We start from the raw sequence: 18,571 nt of genomic DNA, 5'->3' as shown, positions 1-18,571 counted from the left end.
CTGGTTTCGCCACCAGTCGCACGAGTTACTACCATCGCAATCATCATCCCGTTCCTTTTACGCGGAGATCGCAACGTGCGATCTCAAGGAAGCAAACACAATCGCGGAAAGCACGGCAGACGTGGATGAAAATGAAGAATGAAGAGAGAGAGAGGAAAAAAGAGAAGAGGAAAAATAGAAAAGAGAACGCGAAGACAAAGGGATACAAACGTAGCTGGGGAAACTTGGCATCGCCAAGGGCTAAGGGTTAAGCCCGATTTACACGGGATCACTTTTTATCATGAATTCTCGAAGGATCCAATGATTTTTCTGCGTAAAAAAGAATTTAACACACAATTTCATTTACGCTTTTGTGTCTCTCACTGTTACAAAATAACATTGGATTGTGTGACTTCTCAAAATTGTATATATAATACTTTCTGAATAAAAATCTTTCTCTCTTTCTCTCTCTTCTCTCTCAATTTCTAATATATTTAAAATCATTTTCTTTTTATATACATGTGTATATATATATATATATATATATATATATATATATATATGTATACAACTCGTATTATATATATATATATATATATATATATATAGTATACAACTCGTATTATATATATATATATATATATATATATATATATATATAATACGAGTTGTATACACATAAACTTTATATGTATATATTATACAAATTATTATATATATGTATATATATTTAGCAAAAATTTAATTTTTATTTTATCAATTATAAAAATAACTCAATCAAAAGAGAGAGAGAGAGAGAGAGAATTAAACACGACTAAATATTACATAATAATAAATCAATTTCTCTGGACAAAATAAATTATTTTTGCTAAATCTAGCTTTTATTTTTCACATAGAATGTATCTAACTCTTTTTTATTTGGAATGTTTTTGCATCTTCAAAAATATATAAAAAAAAATAGCAAAACTTATTCTCTACTCATTTATTCACCATCTTGAAATTTCTGTGCGTGTATCATACATTATATATTCTATAATCAAAGATTTTTATTATTTTTTTTTTTTAATTAGTCTGGTTTCACTTTTTTCTTAATGAGATAGAGAAGTCGGGTAGATTTCTGACTAAGAATAACAGCAGAATTTCTAACAATTCCACGTATTTCTCCCGCTATTTCTTCAACCGGCGAATCAGCGCGTTACTCGCCAGAAAAAGTGTCGCGTAATCCAGGCTTTAAGTCGAGAGCGGTCTGCGCACCGCATACATGTGGCACCCGCATCACACGGTGCATTGTACACTCACACATCCACGCACGCGCGCGCGCGCGCGGCACACACGCACACACACATACACACATACAGCAGAGCGTGGCGTGTCGTCTACGTGTGGCAGTTCGGCGGGTGCGGGTAACGGGGCTGAACTCGTTGCTCCGGGGTAGCAAGACGAAGGTGGGAGGGAGAGAGGGAGAGAGTCGGCGGTGAGCCAGTCGGGGGGAAGGGGGGGGAAGAGGGGTTGCCAGGCCGGCGGTGGCGGTAACGCGATAAACGGATTAACGGCGAGCTCGAACTCGAGCCCGTAGTTCGGTGGTCGGGTTCGGTTGCGGGGATGGGGTTCGTGCGCCGCGCGAAAGGATGGCGAGGGACGGGGCGGGGAAGAGGGTAGATAGGATGAGAAAGGTACGGTAGGGTGGGAAAGGGCGGTTGGCGGATGTCACGGCATCGCACGTTGCCCGACACCCACGACCCCGACAACCGCCGCCACCGCCACCGCCGCGCTGCGTCCCACGGTTCCCTACCCCCTCCGCCTCTTCGCCCCGCCGCTGCCGTCGTCACCGCTGCAGTCGCCCCCGGTGTCGGTGTCGTCCCACGCTGCGCTACAGCGCAGCTATCCGCGTCAAAGCTCCGCGCTCGGACGGATTCCCCGTCCGTGCTATACCACTTTATACGTACACATATGTGCGCGTCTATATATATATATATATATACACTTATCACCTGCACGGTTCGCTCATTAGAGCACGGGACGCAATAGAATAATAATTTATTATGCCTGTGGACCGTGCTCGGAGTATCGTCGGTGCCACCGGTGGCAGCGGTGCGACTTAATGGGTGAAGTACGGTATAAATCGAATGAGATCAGATTGAGCATACATATTGCGATATTAATTATACGCCCGTACTTGTTAAGCATTGTAGAGAATGAATCATTTTCTGACGAGTTTGGAATCAAATTCCTCAACATTTTCATCAATGGAAACGTTGAGGAATTTCAAATCCTTTCAAGATCATCAGTAAAATTTTAATTTAAGACTCCATTATTAAGATATTTAATATTGAATGTCAAAAAGTCAAGAAGAAACTGACAATTTTTGAATAAAGTTTTTACCAAGAAATTGGCTCGAGAAATTGAATCAACTTTTTGAAATGGATCCCGCGTGTGCTCAGCTGTATATGTATTTAAAGCTAAGTGCGCAATATTACATACAACGCTGTGTGGTATTTAAAAGTTTCTCTTTTAACGCCCACGAAGGTCTGTCGAGCCGATTCATCCCCGAGCAAAAGCGGAAGAGTCATCCCGTCATATACGTATGACGCTACCATCGATCGCTTCCAAGTTTCATCAGAACCACCACACTTGCATTCTTCACCGCCATCCCCGGCAGAGAAGGTAGATAGCGAGAATGTCCTTAGATACTTATACCTGAGGATATCCTCACGCAAAAGAAATCAAAGGGGAGGAGGAAGAAGAAGCAAGGATACTAGAGAAAGAAGTCAGAGTACGAAGCATTTGTGCTTGCACGGGCAATGGCGCGGCTTTTACGGTCGTGCGCCTCGTTTCACGGCGGTTTGATAGTGTCAGGATGAAGCGGTGGAGAGCGCGAGGACTGAGATAATGGCGAGAAAGCGAGGGTGTTAAGAAGAGAACGGTGAAGACGAGAAGGAGAGAGAGAGAGAGAGGCAGCGAATCGAATAGTGGAAGAAGGCAACCGAGGTAAAATGGCGTAGCACCAGCGGCAACGACTCGCGGGGGAGTTGCGAGGGGGAACGCGAGGCGAGAACGCCGTGCCCTGCATTTTATCGCGGTGGCTTCATCTTTATTTATCGCCGATACGACTTTACGGCATATATCCTCCGTATTCCCCGCGGGATCCCGCGCACTACGTGCGCCGACGAGAAAGAAGGAGAGTATTGTACGAGTGAGAAAGAATGAGAGAGAGAGAGAGAGAGAGAGAGAGAATGAAAGAACGAAGCAAGCGAAGGGTAGAAGCAACGGGGGATCGGAGACGATGGTTGACTCCTCGGGAATGCCTCGAGCATTCCCAGATAATTGTCGAAGTTAACTTTGCGCTGAGCGAGACGTATAAAGAGGACGGAGATTGATTCCTTCTTGGTAAAACGAGGCAAAAAGTCGTATGACGCATTAGGACACGCGGTTCTTATTTATCTAACAGAAGCATTTTTGACATTATACATATCTATTCTAAGAACGCAAAAAAATAGGAAAATTTTACTCATAGTTGTAATAAATCGCGTTACCGTTCCTTACTTAATTAATCAATATTCTTTAGACACATTATCATTATTATATATATATATATAATTCAATTCATTAATGTGTCAATAATAATAAAATTATATATATATATATATATATATATATATATATATATATATATATATATATATACATACTGAAAGAAAAAGTAATATATGCATAAAATATAATTTATCTAAAAACAAAATATATTAAAATATAGAGTTTTGCGCGCGCATTTAATATAATTTTTTTTGTATTAATATAATTTTTTTCTACCGCTATGAATGATTCATTAACCGCACAAACGCATGATCGGGGCGCGAGAATTTTCTCAGTATAATCGCAGCAGGCGTGTGCGTGTGTAGGGGATGCCCGAGTGTGCATGCAGCTCGCTCGTTATCGACGATCGTGTTTGAGCAATCTCCTTCGCCTTCGGCAGCGAACGCGTTGGATAAAATGAGAGAAAAATAGAGAGAGACAGATAGAAAGAGAGAGAGAGAGAGAGAGAGAGAGAGACGACCGACGATACGGCGAGCACGCGAGGGCCATTAAAGGAGCAAGACCTCCCTCGCAATAAACGCCGCCCGTCACGCCCGCTGGAAATGCGGACGTGCACGCGTGAAGCGCGTGTGCTTGCAACGTACACACATACGCGGTAATGACGTAATATAGAGCGCCTCGCGCTAACGACACGCGCGCAACGTTTTCAGCGACACGCAGAGTGAGGTCGTAAAGCTCGATTCACATCGCGCGGAAATGCATGAGTGACTTGTGTGCGTCCGGGTTCGCATTACGATCTGCTGGAATATCCCTCAGATGCGTGAGCGAGCGTTTATTGCCACCCTAGATAAGTTTCTTCCTATGAGAAGAAGAATGCAGAACGGAGAATACGAAATTTTGCAAGACTATGAATATAACGTGACAATAATTATAAGATGCTTTTGTTTTTATAAATTTAAAATTTAAACTGTCAAACAATTTTGATTTCATAAATACATTATTTAAAATTAATAATAAGCGGAAAGGGATAAAAAGAATTGATTATATAAAAAATACTACATATACGATCGCATTATTTAAATATATATCTTACACTTGATATTCTCGAAACGCGAAATGAAGAGATTTACAAATGCCATCGAGGACTAGAAAGACTGTTTAGAGGCTGCCCGGGAAAGAATTTGCGATCAGAGCAGCTCGTGAAGAGCAGGTGATCGGAAAAACCGCTGAACAGTCGCGTCATGTGCGAGAAAACGTGGCGACCGGAGGCAAGAAAAATAACTGGGATAGAAGCAAAAAGAAGCTGCTGCGCCGGGCGAATGCGGGAGCAGCGGGAGAGAAGAGAGGCGAAGTGGGGAAAAAAGCGGCAAAAGGGATGTTGACGCACGTGACCCGAGCGGTCGCGTGCGAGCATCCATCTCTCGGTCTCATCGCCCACTTTTTTCCCTCCACTCCGCTCCACATTTCTGATATCTCCCTCTTCCTTTCGTCCGGCATACAGTCTACAATGCGTTTCGAAGACAAAGACGAGCAACAGTAGCGGAGAGAAAGAACGGAAGAATGGATTTATTTTGCTTATCGGAATTAAATTAATACCGATACTGCATCCGCTAAAGCCAATATTTTACAGTTTACAATACAATGATATTTTGCTTAAAACGTACTTTGATTAAATATGATTATATTATATAAGATAAAATTTTCGTAAATAATTTTTTTTTTTAAATTTTTCATTTTTCTGATGTATCATATATAATAAAGATGAATTCAATTCACATCTTAATTCCAATAAAACTATCTATATATTTTCAAACTTTTAGAAAATTGATACTATATTAAAAAAATATAAAAATAAGAACGATAAAAAAGAACCACAGGCACGTTTTGAAGACAGCCTTTTTTGCAGAAATGTTGTCGCGACATAAACATGTCACGATACGACAAGAATTTAAGAGTCAGAGGGATACATCCGTTGCTCAAGTACCATCCTGAATCTCACCGAGTTCGCAACGTCGTCAACTCCGCGACGGCTCATCCATATGCATGGCGACGCTTTTAAAGAGGCAACAAATAAATGGCGATCCCGGTCTTTTCTTTCCTTACTCCAATAGGTCGTCTCTCAATTATACGATATTCATCCTCGCGCGGAAGTAAGCTGCGCGCGATCGGGATTACAAAATTGCGGAAATCGTAATCGGAATTAATTCCGAACGGGATGCTACCGATGATTCGCAAGCCGGCCATTCTCGGCCCTTAATGATTCTCAAGGCCATTCCCGGCGAAATTCCGGCGGTAATTTCGCGCAAGATAGCCGATCTTACGATACATGCTTCTATTTCATACGAGACGCACGCATGAGAGATATATCAATTACTTTGTCTCTAAAGCTTTATTATTTTGAAACCATCCTTGAAAATTAACATATTTATTAAATAATCAAACTATAGAAATTATAATTTTTGATTTTTCGAAAAATTAGCAACACATTTGTCTTTTATGTGAAAATTATTATTGTTTTTAAAAATCTTTTATTATTGTAATATCTTTTTTGCTTAAAAGGATTTATTCAAATAAATTTCACTGTAACAACAACATCAGCACCAACAATAACAATAACAGCAACAACAACGAAAACGATAATAATAAAAATAAATTATATTTGACAATATCGGTCAACTTTAATCGGTTTCATCGATATTCCGGTAATTACGGAATGCGAAATTATTCATAAATCTTCTACATAATCAAAGACTGTTTGATGCAAGACTTAAAAATTTTCGCGCAAAATCGAGATGCGTTCGGAATAGGGGCCCGGTGGAAAGATCGAGCGCGATATAATCCAAGCAATTTCTGCAGCATTGCATCTATTTACGGGCTCGTTACGCCCACTTACGTCCGCGAGGTGTGCCTGAGCGCTCGACTATTCGACCTTCATCGAATGCCTAAGATAGCATCGAGTCTCTATTTGACAGTCAGCAGCAGAGATCTCAGGTATGAAAGTAAAGAAAGTCGTAGGAGAAGAAAGTGACATTTTCATAGATAATTCAATTAGTTGACCGAGAATTACGTAATATAATTTTATCAAGGATTCTCGAAAAAGGTTTCTCGTCGCATATTTCATATCTCCCTGTGTTCTGTTTTGTAGCTTACCATTGATTTCGAAATTGGACGTATCCTACTAAACCGGTAAACATATATTATATTTCTAATGAAACAAAACTTAATGCTTGAATTAACAACAAATCTATGATTTGTGTTTATGATTACCCTTGATATAATTTATTAAAATTTATTTATTTTTCTGTATCTCGTAATACTGTAATCGATTACATTTTGTTTGATTAAATTTCCGTGATACAAAAGTTTTCGAATTTATGGAAAAATACTTGTCATCGCATTTCAAATTTTCACATTCGCATGTTAACTCCACGAGTATCTCAAAATATTAGCCAAAATATTAAACAAAAAAAAAAATTATAGGACATTTAATCGATTTTTCGATTAAAAAAAATCAAGTTGATCGAAGAATTTGTTCATGTGAGAGTTAAGAGCCACCCTGTATCGTACGTACAACGCGGTATTAAACAGCGCGTAACACGTGCCCGCGCGTGGAAGGGAAAACGTTGTCGATAAGACATGGTCGGTAGCGGTCGATCCCCGACAGCGGGGAGACAGATCGCGCTCGTTGGCCACCGTGTCCGTCGCGATAAGATAAGTTCGCGCCGCCACTCACGGTATATGCGCGTGCTCGCGTGAATAATAATAGAGAACGCGAGGAACGAGTCGCATCGCGCTGTATCGCGACCATACACACACGCGCGTACGTAGGTAGATACCGGCTCATTGGACGCACCGTATAATTAATGGGGACGCAAACCCTGGGTGACGTTTGTATGCAAATGCCGGCATGTACAATCTCTCTCCCGGTCTCTCCTCGCTCTGGCTGCGCGGCCTATCACCACGAACGCCGATGGACGCCTCGTTCTCTATCTCGCTCGCTCTCTCGCGCCTAGTAATTCGTTCTAGACAGCGGCTGTCTCGTGTGTGTTTACAACGCGTCTCTCGGCACGAGGCCTCGCGTTCGAACAAAACTGCTCCGAATCGCCAACCAATGTTTATAGCCTGTCATGCTTTTCCCGCGAAATAGCGAAGCATCGCGATGTTGATAAACTAGTATAGGAAAAATACGTAAGCGAACAGAGTGATATGAGAGGACGAGATGACCCAGTAGCATAGACTAGTTGTCTACTAAGAGGAAAAATCCTAGAATAATACCCCGATATTAGGATAGGATATTTTTCCTCTCTGTTCGAGGAAGGCTTATCAATTTGTCAAAATATGATCGGTGCATTGAGTTCTCTCATTATCAAGTTTCTATTTACGATTATGTGATTAGGATTTGTAACGGATTCTTCTCTGACAGCGTAATCGATGATGGAATTCTCCTCGTGAATCAGTTCCATTCTTGACAAAGGAAGAGGAAGAGAGTTACGCAACGCGCGCGCGATCGATCGATCGGGAAATCGCACGCTTCTCAGCCGGTGTGCTTAATCGAGGAGTTAATTTGCGTAACCATCGCACCACTAGGCTGCGCCAGACTGCACTAGACCTTCATGATGATTAAATAGCGCATATATATATATATATATATATTCAGTGTCGTTCTCGTTACAAGTGCATTTAAAAGCGTTTAACGCCGCGACGCCGTTAACGACTGTAGAGCCGCATTGTTTTGCACGTTTTTAGTAACGTCCATAATAATATTCGCCGCTAAAAGTAGTCACGCTACGTACTTCGTATAAAAATAATCGTCTCGCCGTCCTATGTTCGTTGTATACGTAACAAGAATGACTAGAGTCACACGAAGTATGTATGTATTCAGAATCGCGTTAACAATAAATATCTCCGATAATCCTGCAACCATGACACATCGATTTATGAACGACGTGAGTAATAAAGGTGATCTTTATGTAATATTTTTTGTTACATAAATATATATAAAAAATTTGAATAAAAACATATCAATCTCTATCCCAATTTTCTTCTACTTATTGTACTGCGATATTTTATACAAAATAAAAATATATGAAAAAAGTATATATATATATATATATATATATATATATATATATATATATATATATACATTTTCAGCATAATGTGAAACTATCTGAAACGAGTAAGAATACGATAAATGAAAATTGAGATCGGTGGATGAGACGGCGACATATCTTGTTTTTCACGTTTTCTCGTTCCGATTTCTAGACAGATTCTACGGCATACGGCGAGGAGACTACCGTTACTTACAATTAAATCGGGCATCCGCTCGCACGAGCGGATCGTTCGTGCCTGACGAACGCAATCGCATGGGCCGTAAATATCCCGGTTACGATCCAGGTTTCCCTCGACGCGCCGCGACGGCTTTACGACTGCGGGAGAGATATCGCAGCCGACGCGTCGCGTCGATCCGCGCGAGTGCGTCTTACGTTTACGAACGACTAATCGCGAATCCGTGGGCGCGTAATAACTCGCAATAAATATCAGACGCAACGACGCATCGATGTCGCCGGATATATTCCCGAACGCACCGACAAAAACACTCGTTTAAAAACAGAGCGCCAATTGTAATATAAATACAATAGAATATATATACATATATGTGAATGTCTGTATATGTGTGTGTAAACTTAATTAATTAATTAAACATAATTAATTTAAAAAAAAAAATAAATTAAAAAAAAACTATTATCGAAACTTGGCATTATTCGATCGATATTTACTATTTATTCGGAGATTGTAAAATGAGGTGTAAAACGCGCGCTTCGCGAGCACCCGATGGAAGATTATGAAAATGCGCGTCGCGAAACGACCTGGCAGGGCCGCAGTGGCAAAATATATACAGCCGCGCGGCCGTGTGTCGTGAGAGCCGCGGCCGGTAGTGGCACGAGGATCATTAATGATGCATAACCCGTTGGCATTAGCCTGGCAGTCATAATGACCCGGTCGACTGGATGGTTGGCTGCTGGTTCGTCGGTCGGCTGGCTGGCTGGCTGCCTGCCTGCCTCGGCGTGTCGAAACGCGGATGCGTCGTTTCAGTGGTTATATATGAATGAGGCACGCGCATACACACAAATATACACATACACACAACTTTACATATATATATATATATAAAATTTGTATGTGTATATATATATATATATATATACACATCGGCGGCGACTGTAATGGCACTCCCGCCGTTGCCTCTCCTCCTATGATTATCCTTATTTTCGAATGCCGCACCACAACCATCTTCTTCTCCCCGTTTCTGCCGACGTTGGTCCATCGTGAACCGCTTTACGATGGCAGCGACGCGCGACCTTATACCATCGTCGTGGCTTTTTGCGTTGGAAGCTGCCATCGCCGCCGTACTAGCGGTGCGGTGGGAAGGAGGAGAGAGGCAAGACGTAACATACGGGGATACCGGCGGTGAGACCGCTAAAATAAATACACCGGAAGGAGATGGAAGCGAGTGTAAAGCCATGTTTACGAGCTGCCAGATTCGGAAGCTGTTGGCGTTCACCGATTTTCTGGAACATGCATGCGAGATACGCGAACAAAGTATTATGCACGCTACATTCATCTCCGATTTTCACACAGTTTTAAGAAACTTAGGAGAATTTTAATTAACTCTCTTCTTCTTCATTTAAATATTCATATAGGAATACATGTTTTTATGTATTAACATTACACGCAATTTTTTAGAAACAGAATAATGTAAAAATAAATTTTCGGAGCCGATTTTTTTCTACCTAAAAAGTGACGTAACTTATGCATGTAATCTTATGTTTTTTGAGATTCTGAATATAATAGCATTTTTATTTGTCTAAAGACATGAAAAAATAATCAAAAATTGTCTTAAAAATTTGAAATAAGTATTTTTTAATAGTAATATGATTATAATAACAATATTTTATTTCAATTACTTAATTATTTATGTACTTATGTAATTATATGTATGTGTATTATAGAGTTTAATCTTATAAACTTTTCACTAAAGATGCAAAAAATACTAAAAATTAAATACCTCAAAGAAAGAGAGAGAGAGGGAGAAATTCTAAGCCTAAAATGCCGAAACGATATAACATGAAAATTGAAATAGATAATAGAAATAGAATTTTCTTTTTCTCATACAAAGATTTTTAGATTTGCATTCCCACATATTGTATAGTTATAAGAATATTAAATAGCTAATACTTTTCTTAAAGATTCCACTAATAGCGCAATAATAAACCCTTACGCTTCTAGAATCCTATTTTTTTTTTTTTTTTTTAAGAAATTAGGATATTGGATACAGATGAGAATTTTTTATTTTTTATAAAAAGAAACAGATGAAAGTATCTATTGCCAGGGGGATCCGTAAGAGATTTTGATATTTCTTCGTTGAGCCATGACATACGTGAACCTGCTTTTAAGCGTAAAGTCCATTCAAATTGAGCGACAACTCCCATATGTGACACCACGCGCGTAATGTTGATTGTGAATAAAAGCATCCACTTAACGTGCATTCTCCTCTCCCAGCAACGATCGCGATAACGCTCATGGTATGGATAAGTACATACGCGCAAGATAAGAGATATCGCGCGAAGCCGCAAATGTAGCATTTCGAGATGCCTCGAATTAACTATCTTGTCGTTTAGAAAGTAGAGATAGCGACAGCTTTACTCACATGTTTCCTATCTGGTTTCTAAAATTGTTCGATTTTCCCTTGTGTTTTCTTCGTCGATAAAAATGTGTTTAACATTCCAAAGTCATATGGTGCAATGTATTCACGTAAAGTTTATCGTAGTGATGATACAATCTTCATATTCCAATTAATTTTTTTAGGACGCTATATAGAATTCCGCTAAAATAATCTGGTTTAAAATATTAGTTTTAGCTGCTAATTAAAAAACAAAAAAGATCTAGGAAGAATATTTGTGCTCTAAAGTATAAACAAAATCTCAATTGCAATATGACAAAGAGTAATTGCAAGTCGAATATCGTATTGTATTTGATCTCAAAACACCTAATCTAACTTAGTTATATATGAATTCGCTGAACGTTTCGTTAATTCATGCAAACTTTTTATCAAAAATGTGACAAGTCAATCCTTTGAGGACGGCAGATGTATCTATTTCTTCTTTTAAGGGTTTTTTCAAAAAACAGAAAACATATATATACAAAGTTTTTAACTTTAATCGATAGATGTATTTTTTTAGGTTTTTCACTCACTTTCCTCCTAAAATTTAAAATTTTTCTGAAAATAAAATTAATTTAATGACTTCAGAATTGAATTAATTAGGAAAATTATCTATCAATATGCAAAATCAATTAAAACTAAAAAAAGAACAAGTGCAATAAAACTTCGGAAGAAACTTATTAATAAGTTCCTTTTCTTATTCAATCTGAGTCAAGTAAAAAAAGAAAACAAAGAAGATGTGTCAGTGCAGCCGGTCAGTGAGAAAAGAAAAAATTAGTGTCAAGATATGAATATATAGAATATGATGTTAGTCTCTATGTAATTGCTTAAAGGAAAATCATAGCTTAATTCATTTTTAATCAAAGCTATGTTCTTATTAAATAAATCTTAAATTTTAAATATTTTCTATTAATTTTGTAAAAATTGTTGATTTCTCTGAAAAATAGCCGTTCTCAAAGAATTAAGGTGGGCGACACAATCGATTCGGCAACCTCCTTAATCCGTACCAACTATCCTATCTACGGCATTCCACGCGGCGTACCGAATTCGCGCGTGCTGCACGTGGCTGCCACGCCATGCCGTACGTCATACCGTTGCCACGCCGAACCATGCCACCGCCGTCGTTGCCGCAAGCTCTCGCTAATGAGGATTGTCCTTTCTTGCATGCCGGATAGCATTTCGACACCGGGCGTTTCGAATTTCTCGCGCTCGCGTCTCTTGCTCGTCCTCTCTCGTGCACGCTTAACCCTCTCCTCCCTTTCCATCTCTTTGAGAACGATCGATGCCGAAACCATCAAGCGAAACTTTCTCTATCTCGTTTGTCTTTCGTTCATCTCCCCTTTCCTTTATCCACTAGACATGATTATCGCAATTTAAAATAATAGCATAATCAAAATATTAGTTAAATATTTTTTATATTTCCATTATTGATTCATGTGTCACAAAAAGCAATATCATGAGAGTATAAAAATATAAATATATAATAAATATTATAAAAATGCAAAATCTTTATTACGCAACTTTTGATATAGGTGAATTCTGATCGAGACTATTCAATATATGTTATTCTATATGTATATTGGATTAAACAAAAGGTTCGTTTCGATTTTGCTAACAGATGAAGACCGAAAAAACAGCATGAACTTTCCGTTCAATCCAATATCTTATCCGTATCTTATCTCACGAACACATTTCGCATTATAGTACTTTACAGACTTTACGGCAATCGAGATTTGTTGTAAGCCTGTACCAACGCATTACCACAATTGTACAAATTTTCCAATAATTATCTGAAAGACAAGTGCAATCTCTAGAACTAACATTGGCATATATAAATTAGCAAGCGATTCATAAATCCTTGTCTCTCTTTTTTCTCTTTTATATTGATGAAATTCCATCATAAAAACCTCATTTGTATTTGTCTTTCTCTCTGCCTTTCCGTCCTTTTCTCTCTCTCTCTCTCTCTTATTTATTTATCATAATTATATACTTTTTTTATTTCAAAATATATATTGTAGAATATCTATAAAAAATCTGTATAAAAAATCTTTTAATTTATAACTGAAAATTTTTATTAACATTTTACGAAACCGACTATTTTCCTCTCTTGACAACGTAGAACGTCCGTGCACTTTTTTGTGGCAATTACTTATTATTCCACCGAAAAGAGAACGGACTGCAAAGAGTGTAAAAAAAAAAGAGGTGTTACTCGCGCGCATACTTGTTATTGATATCGCAAGTAGGCAGGTACGTATGTACTCGTAGAAAGCGGTGCGTCCATGCAAAACGCGTTTGCATACCCGTACGTGCGCGAGCCTGATGGAATTCATTAAAAATACACATCCGCGTATTTTCTGCGTCGCACAATATCGTCGAATGCGTGTTCGTCGATTATCAACACACGACGAACAAAAAGCGGCGAGAGACGCTTTCGTCAGCAACAATATAATACGTATATGTATATATATATATATATATATATATATATATATATATATGTGATATGTAGTTGAATCTTTACACAGTTATGCAATACATTTCTAATAAGCGATGTTAATTAAAGTAATGTTTAAATTGTTTTTATAATAATGGGACGAAAAGATGTAAATTATTGTTTAATGAAATAATAGTAAAAAATCAAATCAAGTTCTTCTAAAAAATCAGCGTTACATTAAAAAAAAAAAAAAACGGAAAAAACTAAAGAAGAATATTTATATATTTTATTACATATTTTATATTTGACTATATAAACTTTTTCGGAATTTTCGATTTTGCAACTATAAAATTATTTTACATTGCGTGACAATTTCTAATATATTTTAGGATGTGACAGCACTTATTATTACCAGTACAAATGCGATTTAAATCGCTCGGTCTAATCGTCCACGATCTTAAAAACGCACATTTAATCGTACATTTATCGGGAATTTCTCTAGTATAATTGTATAAAAAGCACCGGTTACGAGTTTTCGTGAAAGAAGCGAGATCACACGCATTTGCGTTACATTACTTTCCATCCCTTGTCTCGCTCGTATAACACGGTACATAGAGTGGAAAGAGGACGGAAAGATCGCGGCGCTAATGAGCCTCGTCTCTCGTCGCGGCGCCCGCGTAATGTCTCGCCACCGCCCGTTGTGAATTCGCTCCATCACCTCGCAGGCTGTGCGCCACCGCGCTGTCGACGACACGCCCGTGAGCGTGTCGCCGCGCCGTGCCGCGCGACACCACGCACACGCGCACGCCAAGAGCGCGCCGCGGCCTTGGCAGTTCCGCCTGGGCGCGCCTCGTCGGCTTAACTCCGCGACGGCGGTCGATCTAACCGCGGCGTGGCTCGGCACGGAACACGACGGCGTGGCTTGGCGTGGCGCGGCATGGCGCGGCGCGGCGCGCTCGCAAAAAGCTTCGGAGTACCTTTCCCTCTTTTCTCCGCTTCGGCGCGCCCGCCACCGTCGTCTTTGCTCGCCGTCCCCTTCCCACCCGCTTCCTCCTTTTTCTTAGTCCGTCTCGTCGTCGGAGAGCTCTTGCAGGTCTTCACCGCGGGACAAAATAGCCTCTCGCCTTTCTCGGCCGCTTCTGCCCCGCGGCTGCGTCCTCCTCTGCTGTGTCCTCCTTCCCCCCCCCCCCCCCTTTCTCTTGCTTCTCATCATCGTTGCTCGGGTGTCGGTTCCGCGCTTTCCGAGAGCGACCGACCGCCCGGCGTCTGCGAGAATAATGGGTTTAACGTTTGTGAGTGGGTTCTTCGGCGATCCTTGGATCCTCGAATTGTGTGTGTCTGCGTTTGTGTATGTGTGCGATACGTATATATTGCATGGCGATGCGCCCACACGTCTCGTAGGTAGTTTATATATAGATAGGCAGACACATACGCGCAATAGAATGAGCAGTTTCTCGCGACAAGGCCATCAAAATCTTTTTTATACCACATTTTAATAGTAGATATTCAATACACAAATCGAAACAATTTTTATTTTAGTTTTTTTTCAATTTTCATCTATTCCTTCTTTGTTTAAATAGAATTAACCTTTAAATAACAGATTGATCTATTTGAATTTGCGATCGGTTTCTTATCTCTTTTAAGACATGACTTGCCGGCCAACAATAAAAAAAGCTGAGGATCTGGTGAAAATGTAAAAAACTATTATCAATGTTATCTCTTATTTCTTGATTAAGAGAGAAGTCAGAACTAATAATTTCTGAACTTCAGATGCGCTATTTAAGAAAAAAATTAAATTACCAATGACTATTATAACATCAAAAATTATACATTTTATTTATTATATTATAAGTAAATTTATAAGAATCTAAGTCTCTCCGGAGAGGGAAGAAGTATTTCTCGAGCAGATCTCGAATAATTCTATATATGTACATAAGTATATAGGTGCTAAAACATGTTCTCAAGTATGTATCTATATGGTTCGATGTGCGCGCACGATCAGGATTCCGAAGGGGATGGGATGCGAGATGGTATATAGGAGAGAAATAGACGCGAGATACGCGGAATCAAGGTGAAAGGATGGAGGAAGTGTACGAGGAGAGGCGAGGCACTTTTTGGTCGAGTTTGACGTGACCAGAGTATCGAAGTAGGCGAGCGCTCGAACGCGGGTTGATTTCTCGAACGCGACTTTGCGATCCCCAATCGTGCTAACGAGACATTTTCTCATAAGGCGAAAATTCAGAATCAGACAATTCGCAAAGAAATCGACAAACCGATTAATTATGGTCGCGTAGATTAAATCCAAAGCTTTTTTTTTTTCAAAAGAGATATCGATCTCTTTATGATTTATATGATTTAGACATCCAAGATTCCAACGTGAATTGTAATCATTTCCAGAATAGAATGTGTGGTGTGTGTATATATATATATATATACGGTGTCTCAAATTTAAATATCAAAACTTTGGAAGCAGAGATCGATAAATTAAGAAAAAAATACTTTAGAGATTTTGCTGGTTTTGGAGAAAATTGCAAATATAAACAAATGTTTTCGCCAAAAAATATTAAAATTGTTAAAGAAAAAAACTTAATCGGAGATTTAAACGTACCTATATCGAGAGCAACATATAAGATGATTCGTAACGTTGACGTTTTATCGTATGAATGCCTTCTGTTCTTGCGATGACACCCGGTAGGTGCGGTCAAGCGAGGCGGCATGTTTCGCAGAGGCGAACCCAGCTCGCGGAGGCGGGAAGCGGGGGAGAGTGCGGTACATAGGATACATATATACGTCCATCTATCTAACTAGCGGCGTGCGAGCCTTGCCTTGTGTGGGATTTCCCACAGTAGGATGGACTCTCCGCGTCATCGCGCCGCTGGCCGCCTACGGCGTGTCCCGAAAGTTTTCGTCGTAAATCAAGTCATGCGCGACCGAGCGTTTTTTCCGCAGCAATTGTGATCGCTCGCTGCGCGACTTCGATTCAATTTCATGCTTTCGTAGCTTGATAAAGGTGAAGAGATAAATAATCAAGTCATGCGCGATTAGAAGAAACGAGTTTGAAAAAAAAAAAAAATTAAATAAATCGCAAAACATAGAAACCTTAAAATTTGTTATTTTAAAGGAGACATTTTTTCGTACGCTGCACAATTCAAACGTGCAAATTGTGCGATTTAATTTGCGAGTTCAGAATGCGTGATAATCATTGTAACGCCATGCGCGATAATAGGAAGCAGCTAAGAGAGACTCGCTAAGAATGTCACGGACAATTCGAGGTGACATTTGACGAAGATGGAATCCGTGTCGCTATGTTTTCTTTAATACACCGACACAAGGACGTGTGGTGCGACTAGTACTTGAACCCGAAGCGAATGGAAACGAGATCACGATGAAGTTTCCTTTTTTCACCGTATCATACCAGGAAAGTTTCTTCGCGAGAAGCGTTGTAGGCCTGCTTAAGGAGCCTTCGATCCCGCTCCCTCTCGTATCTTCCTCCTCCTCTTTCTCGGCTACTTCTCACCCATCAGAACCGACCTTTCACGTTCATGAAATCTCGCGATTTCCGTGTGTGAGTGCTTGGACGGCACACGAATACGCGTCCGCTCCAGAAAAAAGGAACTCCAAGGAAAGAGAGATGATCGTTCGAGAGACGAGAGCAAAAAGAGGTGCCCTCCTTATTAGAAGACAGTAACTAGGAGAGCTCCCCGGTATGGCTACGAATTGTTGGATGCTATTATTACGACGCGACGGAGATGCGATGAAAAATATCGCCGCTCTTCGCGTGATTCGTGATGCACAGCGAAGCGTGTGTTGGCTTATCGATGTCTCATCGTCAGGTCGATACAAGGCAGCGGAGAGTAATGCGATAACAACGATTCGTACGCGCACGCCACGGATGACAACGAATTGGATTTTAAATTAAAAACTCGCTTGCTTCCGCGCTCGTTTCGAGTCAAATTCCGTGAAACTCTCGGCTAATACAAAGATGATAAAAGCACGGGTTAAAAACTAACATTTTCTAATGAAGTAAGAAGGAAAAATTCCTACGAAATATTACGTTCTGAAAGAGAGAAAAGTGCTTTGACATTTAGATTAAACTCTACACAACTCTATTTTTTATTGCACGCGCGTTAATTTCATTGTCATTTGAGTTTGACACTTGACGATATAGTCGGATTCCGTTATTCAATTTATTGCTATCTCTGTCTCAACAAAGTGTGATTTAAATTTAAAAAAGCGCAATGTGATACGAAATCAACAATCCCGTCATGGAGTATCCACATTTATTTCACGATCCCCTAAATATAATGACGCAAACATAAAATCATTTAATTAAACGATTAAATTCCCCTCTCTATATTTCAAAAGGGTAAGATAACCGATATTTGCGCATGGCATCATTACGCGAAGCACCTACCATAAACGCGTGTTAATCGTCCTCATGTCGCAATACGTTGTTTCCCTCTTGCACTCTTCACCCATAGCGCGATCAAAAAGTACGGGGCCGAAATAACGACCGTTTCGCTCGAAACTCCCTGATTTTAGCCAACGAGCGTCGCGTCGCTGTATCGCCCGACACATTCCCGTCGTTTCGCACGCTTGCTCACCTATACGTTCACGTACACGCACAATCTCGCTCACCACATGCACACTTTGGCGAGAGGTGCGCGCGAGCGAGTATATATGGATATCGCGCGCGCTTCGTGGCGCGCGTGCCGACGACGGCGACGAGGCCATCTCGCTCTCTCACTCTCGCTCGCTTTCCGTCGCACGCTCGTTGCCTCCCGCGCGTCTCGCTCCCACTTGTCCCCACGTTCCGCCGGCACGGCCGCCGCCCCGAGGGCTCATCGCCTCGACGAGCCGAGCGCCGGCACGGTTTGAGCTTCCACCGCCACGCCGCCTCC

This window comes from Cataglyphis hispanica, chromosome 2 (genome assembly GCF_021464435.1).
Source record: "Cataglyphis hispanica isolate Lineage 1 chromosome 2, ULB_Chis1_1.0, whole genome shotgun sequence".
In the NCBI taxonomy this organism is placed as follows: domain Eukaryota; kingdom Metazoa; phylum Arthropoda; class Insecta; order Hymenoptera; family Formicidae; genus Cataglyphis; species Cataglyphis hispanica.
This window is presented reverse-complemented; position numbering follows the sequence as displayed.